Here is a 19,910-nt window from a genome sequence, read left to right as displayed (position 1 = left end):
TCATTCAATTCGCAAAGAACAGATTTCGGTTGTGTTTTGATGGTCTTAGCTGACATGTTGAAAATTTTAAAAGGTACCCTTGCTGATGACCCAGGTTTATCAAGTTTTACTACTCTTGGGCATACACCTATTCTACTTGATGCCTGTTCTGATTGCTCTGTGATGGCGGATGAAATGTTGTCACTCTTTCTGACAAAGCCAGACAAAACAATGGTTTCATTTGGTTGTACAGTAATGTCTCTGTCATTAGTAGACCGCACTGTTCCAACAGATTGTCTACAGTTAACTGTTGAAGCAGCCGATTTCCATTCTTTAGACAGTTTGTCTTCGTCAGTAGTTGAGACAAATTTCAAAACATTTGTTCCAACAATAACTGGTACATCTACGTTATAGTCTGTGTTTGGAACAACAAGTATTGGAACATCTATGTCTTTATTTCTAATACCAGGTATGTTGATAGTAGCCTCAATGTAACCAATACAGTGTAACTTCCGAAAACCGGACCTTCTGAAAACCGGAAACCTTTGAAAACCGCACGAAACTCAAGGTCCCGATTTTTTCTGTTCTTATTTCTATTTATTTTTAACTTCTGAAAACCGGAACTTCCGAATTCTGAAAACCGGAGGATTTTTGAAGGACCGTTTATATTTCAACACTAAAATTATCTTCCGAAAACCGAACAGCAAAATTTTTGCTGGGTTAAAAATGTCACCTTTTAATCCAAAAACGCTGTCAACATGTTCTTTTGTTTATCTATCAGCATCCCGCGTTTATTTTGACACGCTAGATAATCACAATGATTATTTGATGCAAAAGTAAGCAAGTAATCAGTGATTACTTTTATTTGTATTCATATTATGAAAACGTGATAAATTAAATATCTTAGTGTGAAAAACTTTTTTAATGTTTGAACGAAAGAAAAGATAGGTGTTTTAGTCCATTTAGTTACATCGATTAAAGTCCACTTCGCCTACAAACTTTCAAACTTCTGAATTCCGGAAACTTCCAGAAACCGAACTTTTAGGCTGGTCCGGAGGTCGTTCGGTTTTCGGAAGTTACACTGTATATGGTAATGCACTGCCATCTGGTCCTCTTACTAAAAATTCCTCGAGGCCATGTAACTCTGGTTTTGGGCTTAATCGATCAAACATATCTTCACAGATAGTGATGATCATTGATCCTGTGTCAACAAGACATGATGTTTCAATACCGTTTATGAAAACTTTGTTTTCATTTGAGTGTCCAACTAACCGATCAAATACATTGAAACATTGTTTTGGAGGTTTTTCTTGAGAGTTCTTCAAGCCTCCATTCATGAAGAACCTTTCTCGTTTAAACTGTCTGTTTTGTCAGGTTTCTTGTTGTTCTCATTTGAGTTTTGTCCTTGTTGTGTATCTTGTCCTCTTCCTCCTCTTCTGTTCCATCTTCCTCTGTTGTATCCTCGACCTCTGTTATATCTGTATCCTTCCTTGTCTCTTTGTGGTGTTTCTCTGTTCTTCTGCAATTGTTCATTTTCCTTCTTTAAATCACTGACTTTCTGATCCAACTGTTCCATCTTTTCTATCAGGAGTTTCATCATCTGTTTTCCTTCTTCATCTTGAAAGTTCAATGCTGATTGTTTAGCTTTATAGTTGGAGGCTTCTCTTTCTTATCCTTCCTTTCCTTTTGTACTTTCATTTCAAATTCTTCTGACCTTACTTGTTTTCGTAATTGTTAATACGATATATCACTTTCGAAATGAACTCTTGTTGCATTTTGTAACTCTTCATTTCTTAGGCCTCTCCAGAATTTTCTTTTTAACATATCTTCCTTCTCCTTTTCTTCAATCCTTGTTTTCCTAGACGCTTGTAAGAGCATATCCTCTAGTCTTAGTCCCCATTCTACTATAGATTCATTGACTTCCTGCTCTGCAAGAAAGAAGTGTGAAAGTATACTGTCTTTACTTGCAATATTTCCAAAATCATCTTCTAATTTCTTCTCTATCTTTTCTACAGATGCATAAGGACCTAGGTGAAGCATGATTCTCTTAGCTTGTCCTTTAAGGGCTTTCCTTATAGCCTGTATTACTACTAATACTGAATAGATTGCCTTCACGCATTCTACTTCTAGCTTCCACTCTTCGAAGGTAGCTTCATTACGAGGCACTGGCTCCATTCCTGAAAACGGTGTTAAGTTCAGTTTCAAGTTCAGATTGTCAAGGCCTTTTTTAGCTCTTTGTCTCCGTCTATCAGACTCTTCAATATGATCTGTATCATCCTCAGTATCTGTGTCTGTATCTATTCTTACTGACATTTTCTTTGTGTCAGTCCTTTCTGGTTTATGGTCAAGCTTTTCTCGCCCTTCATCTTTCGTTTTTTCTATCGCCAGTTCCTTTTATTTAATCTCTCTCTCCTTTCTTTGGTACCACGTTTCTAACTTGTCTATCCTGTCGTTCATTTTCTTCTGTGTCTCTTTCATATATGAAGTGAATTCCTGTTTCTTTAAATGTAATGTCCGTTCCTTCTTTATGTGTTCTTTCTCTAACTTGTCCATCTTTCCTAATATCGTTTTTTCCATTTCTGTCAAGTACTTTTCTCTCTTAATCATCTCATTTTCTCTTTCCATTATCTTAATTTCTCTTTCATTGAGTTTTTTCTCTTCTTCTGCTAAAAGAGTTTGTCTTTTATCAAAAGCTCTCTCTTCTGCTTCTTTTTCCTTCACACTGTGTGTGTCCTCATCGCCATTTACTTCATCAATTGTGAATACTGAAGCACTCAATGCCTGTATTCTCTTTTTGAATTCATCAAATGAATCATCAAGAGTGAAGTCCAAAGCTTCATCATATTTCTTACCAGCTTCACTCTCTGACGTACCTATCCTGTATGGGTCCGCTTTTCTTTCCCTTCTTTCTCTTTTCTCTGTTTCCTTTCTATCACTCTCAGTTTGATTCATACTACTGCTGACTGATTCTCCAATAAGTCTATCCGGCATATATGGTGTGCTATGATCACTTCTGTCAGGGTATATCCCTTGTGTCCGCATGCTATCATCTGTTAAATTTCTATCTGTACTTCTATCTAAGTCACTGAATCTTGATCTAAAAACTTGATCAAAAGACCTCTCATGCAATGCTTCCATTTCCTTCAATCTATCCTCTGTCAATTCCTTCATTTCTTTTTCTCTATTTCTCCTTCTAAGTCTATCTTCCCGTTCACTTATTCCTCCTGTAGCCATTTTGCAAGTATTTAATTGTAAGTGTATTCGGCTGTATTCAACTTTAATTAAACAACAACACTACAGAATTCACAAATATACAATATCATATGCGTCTGTTCATAACATCAATTCAGTATGTATGTTATCTGACTTCCCAATCCGAAAGTTCATTTACAATATCACTTGACTTTATTATCCAGAAAATACAATCAAAGTTTCCCTTGTATTCCACTTTCAAGTAGATTTCAATTAACTGTCAAGTCATATGACAAAAAAGATCCACTAAATCGTCACTTCTTTTCAATACTTCAAAGTACTTTTATGTTACAAATACTCAGTTCAGTATAGCAATTTATTAGTCTTTCTGATATACCATACCTTTCACAACACTTTCCCAGAAGTCACTGTACTTGTACACAACTACTAAATTCACAATGCTAGTGATGGCAATTTAGATACACCGTACTTTTCAAAAGCACTTTAAGGATATCACCTTATCTATACCTCAGAACAATTCAACCAAATATTTCAAATTCACCTTTCTAAGTATGGCCTTTTTCATACACCATATTTTTCAAAACACTTTTTCAATATGTCACTTTATTTCACTTTAATCAGTACAACCAAATATTTCAAATTCACTTTTCTAATTATGGCCTATTTCATACACCACACCATACTTTTCAAAACAATTTTCAAGATTTCACCTTATTTCACTTTGAAACAATTCAACCAATTCTTTCAAATTCACTTTTCTAATTATGGCCTATTTCATACACCATACTTTTCAAAACACTTTTCAAGATTTCACCTTATTTCACTTTTAAACAATTCAACCAATTCTTTCAATTTCACTTTTCTAATTATGGCCTATTTCATACACCATACTTTTCAAAACACTTTTTAAGATTTCACCTTATTTCACTTTGAAACAATTCAACCAATTCTTTCAAATTCACTTTTCTAATTATGGTCTATTTATACACCATACTTTTCAAACAATTTTCAAGATTTCACCTTATTTCACTTTGAAACAATTCAACCAATTCTTTCAAATTCACTTTTCTAATTATGGCCTACCTCATACACCATATTTCTTGAACAATGTATCTATTTTGTAGATGTGTTTACTTATACACCATACATTGATTCACTTGCTCATGTACAACTTTCAAATAAATGTACCAAATTCAGTTTCATGTAACTAATAACCTTTGTATGCTAATACTATTTCATTGAAGAGCCTAATTCTTCACAACATACTTGATTTTACTAAGTATGTGCAATGTTATTGTTCTACCAATGGTAAATACAGTATATATATTACATTAAATTATTCAACACAAATACATATACATAATAACAGTCTATTGTATTACACAGTATGTAAACAATAATATAAATTTATTCTCTATGTATTTTATTATTGTTGATTCATAGTACAACTATTTATCTATATGTATCTATATGTTAAATCTTGAAAAAATCTTGTCTGGTTATCCTGCTGTAATAAAAAAAACTTGCTCTGTATACGGTTCGAACCAACTATCCTATAGGTATTACCAATTTCTAAACTTATAAGTCAACACCTCTAACCTCTCGACCATTCTACCGGGCATTAATCCTATACCTGTGAAAATAGATACAGTCAATAACACGTACAAATTTATCGATAAACTAAGGAAGTATACATTTATTTTTTTAGATATTGACAAAATTTCCGACAATCTACATCATCAAAGTCTTATTACGAAGTATTTGTCTTAAAATACGCCTTACAAATACTTCTTAAAGTAGTATCACTCACGAAAACGCCGTGCAAGATCTAGATCGTGTGAAGCTAGCTCCTTGACTATTTCGCGATTTCCGCAATGGAATTCCAATAATGAACTGACAAAATTTTCTTTTTATCAGCTGGTACCAGAAATGTCAAAGTTTCACTTTTTACAGAACTGTAAAAAGGAAATCTGTCAAATATCTACACGCGTAGCTGTACTTTTCTATGAAATATCATGCATACTTATGCATAAAATTTCTGTGTATCTGAATTAATATTTCTTTACCAAATAGTTATGATTTGGGGCTTAAAGGTAGATTCCCCCAAGGACAACAGGTTTTCTTTGGTAAAATACTTTCTCCTACCTAAGTCATAAAGGTCTATACTAATTTCTATTTCAATATAACTACTGTAAGTCGTTAATTGTTTTTTAGACAGAGAGTTATGTACTAGAGAAGTAAACTGTGTAAGTGCTGATGTTAATATATCCTTATATAATACACCCCAATAATAATAAGATATATGAATATAAATACTAAGGTACTATAATGGATAATACAAACAACAATACAACTTATCAATGACATGACAGACGACAGGTCAGTTACCTGTATCACACCCTATAAACGACTGTATTGCCCCTCTTCCTCTTGCGAGTGATCAAAACAATAAACTGACAGCTAAAAGTTGAAAAACAGCATTTTAAAGTGACTGATTTGCTTTGAAGGTATATGTTTTTACTTTTTATTGAAAGCTAAACATGATTTGTTTCTGTATATAATGTGTTTATCTGATGGCATGTAGAATTATAGCAAAAAAACTCGATTGATCACTGATTTTGTCCAGAAATTGTACATTGTCGACGTCAAAAGTACTTATTTTCTTGCTTGAAGAATGACCTACATGTAAATTCCATTGTTTCATGGATAAAGAAACAATACTACTTTGGTATAATGAAATAAAATCATTAATAAATTCTCCAATTGGTTTATAACCGTAAATGAAAGAAGATTCGGTGTTATTTCCTGACTGTATGCACTCTTGCTTAATTACTGTACAAGTGCTTGCGAGTTTGGTAAAAAGACTTTATGCCTGTTTGTGAGTGACTTCTATATAAAATTTCGACGTTTCCTATGCTCCTGTGGTATTTCTTCATATTTAGAACCCTCAAACAATGTTTGAAGGAGGGTGGTATAAAGCAGTCACCATGCGGTCTGTCTGTTCGGTCTGTTTGCATATGTGTCCTCATTATATTTGGTCGTGCAATTACTTCAATGCTATTGCACCTACCTCTCTCAAAGTTTACATACAAACATCGGCCATATGTAGTTAATGTCCATCTTATTATTTTCCTTTTTCTTTTTAAAGTGACACCTACAGGTAAAACATGGTCTGTTTTTCGTGTCAGTGCCATAACTTCTTTATGCATTAAGGGATTTTGAAATAACTTGGCACAAATGTTCCCCATCATGAGACCGTAATGCGACGATGTGTCGCATACAAGACTATATTTTCTAGAATTTCAAACCATTGAAACCAGTATATAATCGCAACTGCATTTAATAAGGTGTAAAAATATGAACAGTAAATGGGGTGATTTGAAGTGAAACGGCGCCAGATTGAATCCACTAATCCTTTGTGGATCGCTTTCTTGACAGCGTCACACAGTAGACAGCTTTATTTTAGTTTTGTCTTTGTATTTGCCATAAACACATGAACTTGAACATGAAACTTGTCTTATTTAACTGAAAATACATTCTGCGAATGAAATAAGTCCCCATTTTACAAGCAGAAGTGCCATTAGAGGTAAAAATGAGGGTTTATTACCTCACCTGAGCAAGAAGTGCTGTGCTCAAGGTGAGCTTTTGTGATCACCCTGTGCCCGTCGTCCGTCGTTTTCGTCCGTCGTCAACAATTTGACTGTTAACACTGAGTGGTCACACTTTTGGTCCAATCTTAATGAAATTTGGTCAGAATGTTACCCTTAATAGCATCTTGGACGAGTTCGATATTGGGTCATCTGGGCTCAAAAAACTAGGTCACCAGGTCAAATCAAAGGAAAAGGTTGTTAACAGTTTAGAGATCACAATTTGGTCCAATTTTAATGTAACTTGGTCTGAATATTACCCTCAATAAAATCTTGGACCAGTTCGACATTGGGTCATCTGGGTTCAAAAACTAGGTCACCAGGTCAAATCAAAGGAAAACCTAGTTAACACACTAGAGGCCACATTTATGACCATTTATTAATGAAACTTTTTTTTTCAAAATGTGTTTTGGTGATATTTAGGTAGAGTTCAAATCTGGGTCAGATGGGTCAAAAACATGGTCACCAAGTCAAATCAAAGGAAAAGCAAGTTAACACTCTAGAGGCCACATCTATGACCATATCGTAATGAAACTTAATATTAATCTTGATAATCTATAGGTGACTTTAAATCTGAGTCAAGTGGGATAAAAAACTAGGTCACCGGATAAAATCAAAGGAAAAGCCTGTTAACTTTCTATCGGCAATAAATATGGCAATATCTCTAATGCCTATCCACGACTACCCGCTGTGATCTGATAATCATTTCTAATTACATTTATACTTACCAAATAACATACAGCTTTCAATATAAATATCGGAATTTGCCGATCATACTGAAACAAAGACGAGGTACAACTCATGCCATTTTTAAAACAACGGAAGTGAATTGAGCAAGGCCTAGCAATGAAAACGACCAAATCCGCAAGGACAGATTCCCGGCGTGTGTGCGTTATCACTATCAAATGTAAATTATTTCTAACATGAGAAATAGCGGTTAATCTTGACAGGTAGTAAACACGGCGGCTGTATTTGTAACGATAACATGTTTATTTTATTATTGAGGAAGGGGGAATCGGGCAGTTAAACTATTAGGCCATTCAACTATTCAAGTTGTACTACTTTTGAATCTTGTTGACTGATTTACCATGAAGTAAACTCTGAATTACTAATAAGGACTTAATCGACTTTTCCGATAATGTTTTCGTTATCCTTTTCTATTTATACGTCCATTCGCAGGATACTTGCGGGTGAAATACTTATTTTTAAAATCAGAGGATCATTTTGTTGCAGACGGACAGACAGACGGGGTCAACCTATAGTCCTCTCCTGTCTTATCTCATCGATTTTTTGAAATCGTAAGGTAACATTTCTTCGTGTGATTTCCATAGGCAATCGACGGTTAATTTCTTGCAAGACATAGTAGGGACCCTGTGTATACATTCAGTTTCTAATTCGTATTTTATGATAGTATATGTGTGTAAAACAAACACTGAATACTTGCATGTAAACGACGCGGAAACATTCAATTAATTATTTAATTAAGTAGGATAGCGAGTCGCAGACACTCCACCCCACCCTCAGTGGATTAGTACAAGCATCGCATGGGGGTTTGACATTAAATGACATTATAAACATGACGAATGATCAAAAGAAACAATTTTGTATGCATATTTTTTATTTCATTTACGCCTTTTAAGGACATAAATCGCCTATTGTACTCGCAAGATGGAATACAGTATCATTCGCAATTACGCATTCAGATCAAATATCAAAATTGGCAAGTCGGCATACAGTAAATGTTTTTTCACCGACTAGGTAAAAAATAATTTCATTCAAAAACGAAACATTTTATTTACATATATTTATGGAGTATGCATACTTATTACAGAAAACATCATGGATAATTGGATTACAAATCAATTTGGCGTGATATTCATCAGTTTCGTGACTTGGCCGAGTGAATTTTCATGCAATCAGTGTGATCAGTCAACATTTTTTAAACATTACCTGTCAGTTTCATCTGTTATATCACCATATACACATATTTATGTTAGACTTATCGTTTAACCTGAATCACATACAGTGTAAAGCCAAATAATGAATGTGAAGACGATTCATACCTTTTGCTTGTTTGTTTATTGTTTTGATCACTCGCAAGAGGAAGAGGGGGAATACAGTCGTTTATAGGGTGTGTGTATACAATAGACTGAACAACAGCAAAACGAGGTTAAAATGTAGGACGGTTTTTACACTGTTGATATTGTAAACAAATAACTGTCAATTATGTGTAAACATTAACAAAATAATTAAGTTGAAAATGAAATGTTATACCGCATCCGTCTGAATAACTGGTACAATGTGGAACACACAATGAATCACATATGTAGAGTTTATATAAAATAACTCTGAACTACTGTCATGATAGTGTCATATATAATGACACAAAAGTCTTGATCCATGAGTCGTATCCGTGTAAGATCCTGTCGAGTGAAGACGATCTTATCCCCGGGGTCTGACGATGGGTGAAATGGCGATCCTTGCTAGCTAGCGTGTGCACACTTTATAGTCCATATGGAGAAAGGCAATTATGTACATTCGCAAAGGAATGCACGTATAAACGAATTAACGGTACCGTTTCAAAATGAGTAGTCCATTACACTGTACATCCATAATGTTCTTGGTTGTTGGGTTGCATACCCCTGCCAGCTTCCTTCTTTTTGGGCACCAGTGTTACAGATGTGGCTTTCGTGTTTTGTATATATAGCTTATATATCTGTTAATGTTGTTTATGAAAGTTCTATCTGGGGTTTGGGTTCTTAGCTGGGCTAACGGCGAGTAATGACAACTGTAAATATATATGAAATATTATATATTCAATGTAAATACAGATGGCATGTACGTCAATGATATGTACAATATCAATCGATGGTGGCTCTGATTGATTTTACAATAAATGTAAACAATAACAAATATGACGGATGGATGCCAATAATAGATTTAACAAAGACATGTAGATGGGACATATAAAGGTATTCAAATGCATTAATTACACAACCGAATTACATCAAAGTATACATAATTATAGAAAAATGTATAATAAAGACGATGCAATATAAATTACCTGTAAATATATATGAAATAATATATATTTGATGTAAATACAGATGGCATGTACGTCAATGACATGTACAATATCAATCGATGGTGGCTCTGATTGATTTTACGCATATCGATTGGCCGATACAGTCCGGTTATTTACATAACAAAAGGATAAATATAAAGTGCACAGGTTAGATAAGTAAACAGAGGTATTACCTGATACGGCATCCTAGCTACAATGCTACGGCTTACAACTACAAGTACATGATGTTACTACAGTTAGCTACTCGACGTTTGGAGTTGAAACAAGTGCATTTTGGTGAAAAATAAAACGAAGTCATAAGATCTTTTCAAGAGTTTATTTATGAATGCTATCAAATAAAATATTAACCTGTAACAAAGAGTAGGCGGGTTTATTTGTAACCGAGTCTCCATTCCCGTTCTTTTTCTGAGATGTTGACATAAATCTTAACGATAACAACTTTTGACGGAGCTGTTCCTGTTTTACTTGTTGGATTCGATATTAAGATCCCAGTGGTTGAAATAATTCATAGATATGAAGAGTCTTGTCAGTTTTTCTTCTGATGTCAATATCATTTTAAGGCAGTATGAAGGATGCATATTTACATAGCTATCGTAAGCAAACACAACTTTAAAGTGTTATTTGTTGACTATCTTGATTTACACGTACTCAATGTGCGTTGTTTCGCGTTTTTAATATCCGGTTAAACAGTCATGCCGCCAACAAGAGTTGACTCGTGCGATTATAAATTGTCTTGATATTAGCTTAATGACCTAGATCTATACATAGGACTCTGAATTCGGCTACCCCTGGCTCTATTCCGTTCCATTCAAAAATATGCAATATAAGGTTTCAGCTAATGTATGTTCTATATACTCATTTTGCCTAAAATTTGTTTACTTCGCTAACTGAATGCCACTTTTTCTACATTTCTATCAATCGCGCATGTAAATCCATGCGGGACGCCATTTTGAATTTGACCACAAGGCATCATGGGAAATATGCAAATTAGGCAGGTCAATGAAAATGGAAAGTAATTACACTACATAATTACGGGAAATAAATCAAATTCCACGTCTTACGAGCGACTCGAAACTAATTTTGTTAGTTGCGATTATACTGAAAATTGACATGTTCTGAATAAACAGAAATTATTTTAAAAAGAAATATGAACTTTTATAAGGTACACTGACTCACTGTTAATCTTCCAAAGTTGTGATCTCTCCAAAGTTTACAATTCACAAACAAATTTCATTTTAATTGTCTGTCTCCTCGACGAAATCATAAGTCTGACTTCGTCGATCATCTCGATGAAATTCAGGCACCGATCGCACCATGCTCTTGAAACGACGATTCATTGAATTCCACATCATAAATTTTCCAAAAGCATGGTTCAAAGATAACCTGTAGTTTAGTTGTACATAGTTTAATATCGTAATTGAATTATTTACAGCTCCTTTAGCAATCATTTTTCCAACAGTTTTAATAAATAAATAGAATATGACTATTCTCTATGTTCGCGTCTTTGTTGTTACTGTTTCACTTCTCCGAAACAGATGACGTATGATACAAATGACGTAGGAAGGCCGAGAGCTTTATGCAAATTTATATGAGGCGTATTTGGGTATACCAAGTATACTGAACTTCTCCAATAGATTGTCAATTTGTCAGGGCTCTTTCTCCTGACAGTTTATTTGTAGCATACATGTTACGTAGTTGTCTCGAAATATTATACAACTCACTTTTTAACAGAGGAGGCGAGTTCCGTTTTGAAGATGCAGTAGATCTACTTAATAATTCACTTTCCATCTTGATAAAGAAATTGTATTAGTTTGGCCTTAAAAAATATTTGTTTCCGGTAACATACTAAAAACATTAAGGTAGATAGATCCAAGTCGAATTTTTTTGCCGGGGTGTGGTGGGGGGGATATTTTTTTTTATTAAGGGTGAGTTTTCAGAAATTACTTTTATGCCAGAAAATGAATACAAATAAGGGGGTATGCCTTTACAGCATCAGTAAGCTGATTCAGGGTCGTACCAAAAATTTAGGGTAGGTCGGGATACCGGAAACATTTTTTATGCCTTGTCATGCCTTAACTTAATTTTCGACTCGTACTATTACACATATGCGCATAGTATAAAAAATATGGTCAATAAGGTTTAAATAATGAAAATATGAAAATTTTGGGACAAGTAAACATCGATGTATAATTTCTTGAAGATCTAGGACGTTCAATGAATACATGTCTTGGTTATTAAGAATGAAACAATAAAGAAATAATTACTGTACAGCTGAACTTATTTTTATGTTGAACAGAGGTCACTTTAGTCGGTGATAGTAACGACTACTCCCCGCCCCCACCGCCACAAACACGCGCGCGCCCGGACGCTCACTTTCCCTTAAAGTTCTGAGTCTTTGAGGCAAGGAACCTTGCACTATTTCCACACATGTATGATTTTTTTCTTCAACATGGTGTTAGTCCGCCCGCTTAGCTTAATAGGGAGAACGAAGATCTACGCAGATCTACGGATCTCGGGGTCGTGAGTTCGAGCCCCGGGCGAGGCGTATGTTTTCCGTGACGATTTGATAAAAGAAATAATTTGATTGTTTCTGAAATAATTCGTCCTCCACCTCCGATTCATGTGGGGAAGTTGGAAGTAACTTGCGAATTACTTTTGGAGAACAGGTTTTGTACTGGTACAGAATCCAGGACCGCTGGTTAGGTTAACTGCCCGCCGTTACATAACAAAATACTGTTGAAAAACGGCGTTAAATCCAAAACAAATGAACAATTAACATGGTCTTGCTCATAGAATGGGGAGAGACATGTAATTCTTAGTACCATTTTAGTAATTGCTTACCTCAAACTTTCGGCGGCAAATCTGCACGTGTCTTCCATGCGACCCATTTGTTACTGACCACCTGCTTATTATCCCCCGACGAAAGTCGGAGGGATATAGTTTTGGCGTTGTCCGTCCGTCCGTCCTTCCGTCCGTCCGTCCGTCCGTCCGTCCGGAGCCATATCTAGGAAATGGTTGGGAATATTTATTTAAAACTTCATATACATGTTCACCACTATGAGTTCTTGCGGCCCGTCAAGTTTCAGTCAGATTGCCCAAGTAACACCAGAGTTATGGCCCTTGGAACTTTCTAGTGTTAACTATATAGGGTACTATAAATATGGCAATTTCTGCATCATAACTTTTGATATATTTGACCTAGAACTATGAAACTTAAACAGAATTTAGATCACCATAATTGGGTTGTGTACACACAATTTCATTCGGATTTATATGTAAATTAAGAGTTATTGCCCTTTAATTGTATAAAAATCCACATATTTGTACATAACAAACTTACCATTTGGTAGAATTTCATTAAATTTCTTTTATTCTTTTCCATGAACATTTATTGTAAACATGTGAAGTTGTGTAGCCACACCTGGTCACCCCCTTACCTTGATCACACACCTCCCCCCTACCCCCCGACCCCCCCCCCCCCCACCCCCCACCCCCCCAAAAAAAAACAAATAAAAAAAAATCTCCTTATTTTAGATTTTTTTCAAACAAACTTCATATACATGTTCACCACTGTGAGGTTATGGGGCCCATCAAGTTTCAGACAGATTGCCCAAGTAACACCAGAGTTATGGCCCTTAGAAGTTTCTAGTGTTAACTACATAGGGTACTATAAATCTATAGATGTGGCAATTTCTGCATCATAACTTTTGATATATTTGACCTAGAACTATGAAACTTTAACAAAATTTAGAGCACTATAATGTGGTTGTGCACAGACAATTTTGTACGGATATCTTCTGTAACTTCAGAGTTATTGCCCTTTAATTGTCTAAAAATCCATATATTTGTACATAACAAACTTACCATTTGGCAGAATTTCATTAAATTTCTTTCATTCTTTTCTGTGAACATTTATTATAAACGTGTGAAGTTGCAAAACCCACACCTGGTCACCCACTTGCCTTGGTCACACCCTCTCCCCCTCCCCCCCCCCCCCCCCCCCCCCCCCCCCCCAAAAAAAATATTTTTTTTCATGACTTATTTTAGATTTTTTTCAAACCTTCCAAGTTGAACCATTCCCCCACCTCACTTCTTCACCAAGTCATGCCCGCCCCTGATCATGCATCCTCTGCCGCCGCCCCCCCCCCCCCCCACAACTTCACCCTTTTTTAATTTTTTTTTTTTATTTTTCATTTTCAATCAATATTTATAATCAACATGTGAAATTTTGTTTCCTCTCCCGTTCCTCTGCACCCCCACCCCCTAAAATAATAAATATATACATATATCTATATATATACATATATATATTTCCATTCCTTTTTTTTTTCTTTTTTTAAATGTTCAAACCTTCAGCATTACATGTTATGTTATGACCGCACAAACTTTGCCTTCAGCCATGTTCAAGATATCTTACCTGTGTTCTCTCAAGGACATCTGCTCTTTTAAGTTCAAATGTACATGTTAAACAGCAACACCTGGTGCCAAACCACTCAAAGACAACATTTCGTTCCAGTTAAACTTCAAGCTCACATTTCAATTTACTGCATTTAATTTTAAAAGCTAAGCTTATTACAGTAAGCATATCCCATTCAAAATAAATTCTTTAGTCAGGATCAAAGTATCATACATTTATTATGTACTCTTTAATTAAACATTTGTTTTCTGTTAAATTGATTTTGACTAATGAAATTATTTGCTTCTTATTAACATCCTTAACTTTTTGCCGGATATATCTTTTTGCCATTCCTCACCACAAACCCTTTCGGCGGGGGATACCAATTCATCGAATTTGCTTGTTTAATTTTGAATTTATGTGATTTTCCCGTCCTGATTTGAAAATGTTAGCATACAAGTATAACTTTAAAAGAAAGGAAATTTCCATATAGTGCAAGTTTATTCTGATCATATTATATATATCATTTGCAATTTCCCGAGAGACTGTCTATGTCCGAGTCCGTGAGACATTCTGCAGAAACATGTGTTTTAATTTTACTCTTATTCTGGTAGCACAAATTAGATGAACTATTTAAAAAGAATCAGCTTTTTTTCAGACGAATATGCTTTAAATTATCGTTCCTGTGTCGTAAACACAATGCCGTAAAATAAATTTAGAATTAATTACGCCTTTGATATGTGTAAATATTATTTCTAAAAAAATATTTGTCTTTATATACTGGTCATCATACATGTCACCACGAATTTTAATTTTCGCCAGAACGACATGTTGCCATGAAACTCACGTTTCTAAAATGGCGTTAAACGAGAATCTTTCTGCAGAAATGTTTTCATCACTAACAGGCCCTTCGTTTACTCTTACGAGAAAAGAAATGCACTGCCGACATACCGACCCGCACCTTGGATTGGCAAACAAGCGTATTTCAATAATCAAAAGGGCTTGTCCACTTTGCAAAAGCAAGTTTTAAAAAGTTACCATTATTATAGTATTCACTGAAATTTCTAACGATGGAAGCAATGTCTAAGACAAGTTTTCAGAAAATAGCCAGGTGTCCTACATAAACAGTCGAGTCTTCCCTGGCATCACTGTATATTAAAAAAGGGACAAAATATGCTTTCTTTTTATCTGTTGAACACGAAACTCCATTTGTCGACCAATTCCAGGCCTGGATCCAGAAATATTTGACAGTCGGGTGTGTGTTTGTGTGTGTGTGTGTGGGGGGGGGGGGGGGGGGGGGGGGGGGGGGAGAGGGCACCAATCTAGAACGAAGACGTCAGAGGCGCATAGCGCTGACAGCCGGCAGGTATTGCAGGGGACCTTTTCCCATATAAAGGGTTAGGGGGTCTCTCCCGTGGATATTTTTTAAAAACAGACTGGTGGTGCTCCCCCTCATTATATGGGATCAGAGGGCGCTCCCCTGGAAACTTTTGAAATACAGGCATGAAATGGTGGCCTCTGGTGCATTTTGAGGTCACTTCTCTGCCAACGGTGGGGGGGGGGGGGGGGACAAGCCCCCCTTGGACCGGCCCTGGATCCGAACCTTAAGTCATTAAGACAAGTAAATGGTGAGACAAATTTTATGTTTTTTTATATAAATTGGTAGGGGTGAGTTATGTCAATTTCTTTATTTAGATCTACTTTATAAATTATTTATATAATAATTCTAACGTTAGACTTCGATCTTGAAGGGTCGATGGTTATAAAGTTTGAGCACACAGCGCTTGCTCTTGTCCTTATCATGTTACTCAAAATCCTGATGGAAAAAAACTTGATGTCAACACCTTCGTAAGGGGAGCGCTGGTCTAGTGGTTAAGGTGTCGGTCGCAGTTCGTAGGTTCACGCCCCACTGAGGTCACGACCGCATCTTCTCATATGACACTAGTAGACTTGCTTTTTCAGGAAGCGGACTCAAGAGTGGATCAAATAAACGTATCACAATCGAGCTCAAATAAATTTGTTTTAACTAACACCTTAAATAGTATATATTATGAAAAAATCCATTTATGCTTACCTCAGTTGTTTATAAATACGATACTGGTAAGATGCGTATCTTAAACAATAAACCCGTTTAGTGCCTCATTTTCTTTACGCGCATAATTATGACCTTTGCATTTTGATTTAACCACACCCGTATAGTAACACAACAGATTAAAAAACATTCATCACTATTTTTTGATTATCTTTACAAAAAAGTTAAGGTTTTATGTTCTACAACAGATAGGCATTTCCCCCATAATTTCAAAGAAACCCGTGGGAAACCGCACGTTTGACCCCAGTGATTTGCATATTTGTGACGTCATTACAATGTGGAGAAATTCGTCAAATGGCGGCCGCTGTTTGAAAACATGACAGAATCACAGCGGTGAGGAAAACGTTTTTTCTTGCAAATTAGAAGCATGTACACTGATTCAAATGGTATTCAATATAAAAAGGACAATTTTATGTTTATTTATTTCTATACAAAATTTTCCGAAATCTTTGCATGTAGTTGCATAGCACATTCTCAATTCTCATTCTTATATTGACATTTTTTGACAGGAGTGGCCTATGACGTCAAACGGCAGCATGTCAGTACATGCGATCAGCTGTTAGACGGAATAGAGGCTATGACTACTTAATGACCCATCACAAAGTAGTGACATAAACGTCTTGAAAATCACTCTGATCATACAGGTATATAAACTTATACTACAATGTCACAGTGCAACAATTAAGACCTTTCTAATTGAAAGTTTCTAGAATAAATGTGTTTCTTAACTTTATCTGTAAATTCATTCACACAGTGCAATCTCTTTCCAGTGTACTTTTAAAACAATAGCTGTGCATACTGCTTACATTTTAAATCAATAACATGCTAAAACGTTTGTAACTATATACCAGTCCTGTATTTCTCTCTTCCATGCAAATCATGTATAATTATCATCATAGAATCACAACAGAATACAGTTATTCTTTAAGCATGTTTAAATATTATTATTTTTTAAATAAAACTCTTCATCCAATGGCTTATTGACCCAGATCAGTTGACATTAACAAAAATTGGTCGCGACTTAAAGGTGCAACTTCGTACGACGATACGAAGTCAAGTGATGGTTTCAAGTTTCATAAAGATTTTGCGACTTCAAAAATGTGCTTATAGTGATGAAATTATTACAGCCATCCAAGTCCAAAACATTATTACAATACAAAACATACATTTCAAAAGTGGTACCTGAAATTTTGTATTGGACATTTCATATTTGTTTGTTGTTTTGTTTTCATTCTGAAATGACAGTTTAGTGCACCAATTTATTGAATATCCACATTATTGCTTAATCGTACAGAAAGAGAAATAATTGATATTTTAAAAAATGACCAAATTATTAGGGACAACTCCTGTACAGGTTTTAACTGATTTTGGAATTTCACCTATTTGCATTATATTCTAAATCTAAAGTATTCTTTAGTAAATAAATTCAGTTTAAAAGAGGGTAAACTTCTTCCTTTAACATGTTGAACGCACGAATATGAAGTTTCTTTTGTCTTTTTTGTAAATTTTAAATACGAGACTATCAACGAGGCAAGTGAAGAGTACAATAAATTTCTATTTTCTGTACTCTTTTTTCACATTTTCTCATTTCCAGACAAAGCTTCCGAAGGAATAAATTCAACGAAATTAAGTGCAGTTGCCTTGAATGATTATAACACTACATAGACCTTATAGTTAAAGTGACTGTGCAGTTCTCCTAGAATTGCATTCGGGCAGTAATTTTAAAATGTGATTAGCCGATGTATTGCACAGAAGAAAAATAGACTTCACTTCACAAGTCACATTGAGTATCTTTCATTGCTGTTGTATTACGTTAGTGAGTATATGGGTCCCGCCAAAATGGTAGTTCTTGGTCAGCACGAATTGTAGAAAATAAGTGGAATGTCTGTACATATTATCCAGCATGGCATCTCTATACCTGGTTTCCCTGGAAATATCCATGTATCAAGGATCATTTTTCACACACTCTTTGGCTACTACGTTCGACGACGCTTTCCCATGTAACTCCAATGCCTTTTGGTACAGGATCGCTAGATTGTCTGAAAGTCCGCAGACACAGAACCTGTATATAAGTTTGTTTTCTTTTGTAGCAAAAAGGTCTAAAAATCTAGACCAAACCGATGCATTTTCTCTTTTCTTTGTTGGTGTTACAGAAAAGATTCCTTTGTCTCCGGCCATTTCCCTATCAAACACAATATTGAAGTCCTCAATGTTTTCCTTTGTGTAAGACAAGATATCAATGTTTTCCTTTAACGTAACGTCATCAAGTTCAAACTGCTTTTGGTAGGAAATAACCGCTTCTCTAAAAAGTCTTTTCTGTTCGCAGTCATCTTTTGTCGTAGTTATTTGAAGTGCTACCTTTGGTATATCTTTCAACAGATTATTCTTCTTTTTGTCGAGCACTTTTACGGTAAGTGCAGAAAATGAAAGGATCAATGTTCGAGTTTTTATTTCAGGCAAATCATCCAACAACCGCTCTCTTATTTTCGGGAAATCGTACGCCTCATCATCAAAATTATCAACCAAGAAAACGTTGGAATGCTCATCCAAATTTTCAGCACATGCTTTTCGAACCTCTTCACATAATACGTCTTCATCAGGCGCAGACTGTTTAAATTTCTTCCGCCTTTTCTTTTCACTTTCAATAGTGCTATCTATAGCGGTTCGCACAAAATAAAACTGCTTTCCTCTTTTCCAATTTCGTCCGCAATCCAGCTTTCATCCTCAGTAAATCTATTATTTGTTATGAGAAAAAAGCAGTCGTAGCGATCAATCTTAACATCTTGAAGGTATCTTGCCTTCGGAAAGTTTTTGGTGCCTACTCCTGGTAGATCATAAAGAACAATATTTGGATTTTTTGGATATCTGTACGCTTGTAGTTTGGTAGTAGTTTCCTTTATGCCTACTGCCGCACCTTCGTGCGATTCTGATACATTTATAAGAGCATTGATAAATGATGACTTTCCTTGCCCAGTGCTGCCAATTACCGCAAAATTGACAGATATATTTTTCCAACGATCAAGATCTTCTTGAACTTTTCTCCTCAACCCAGAAATACCATTTTTCTCCAGCTCTTCTTCAAAGTGTTTGACTTCTTCCGTAATATTTGACCCTTGAACAGTAAATAGTTGTTTCAGTTCAGAGGAAATCAAATGGATTTTTTCCCTTGTCCATTTCCAGATAAAAGCCATCTAAATGAAAAATAAATGAATTTTATTGTGTGAAAGCGCATACATATATATTATTTTTTGATTGTGTGATAGCAAATACACACACACACGCACGCACGCACGCATGCACACTCGCACACGCCCAAGCACACAAACACGCACACGCACGCACGCAGGCACGCACGCACGCACCCACGCACGCACGCACACACACATATGTTCCTCGTTTAAATGGGTCAATAGTGTTGTTGTACTTATAAAATAAACTGGCCCGGATAATAGGTTGGTCAGGGTTGCGGATATGCAAGATACAAGATACAAGATACAA

Source organism: Mercenaria mercenaria, chromosome 15 (assembly GCF_021730395.1).
Source record: "Mercenaria mercenaria strain notata chromosome 15, MADL_Memer_1, whole genome shotgun sequence".
NCBI classification, from domain to species: domain Eukaryota; kingdom Metazoa; phylum Mollusca; class Bivalvia; order Venerida; family Veneridae; genus Mercenaria; species Mercenaria mercenaria.
The sequence above is the reverse complement of the archived record's forward strand: the minus strand, read 5'-3'. Positions refer to the sequence as shown.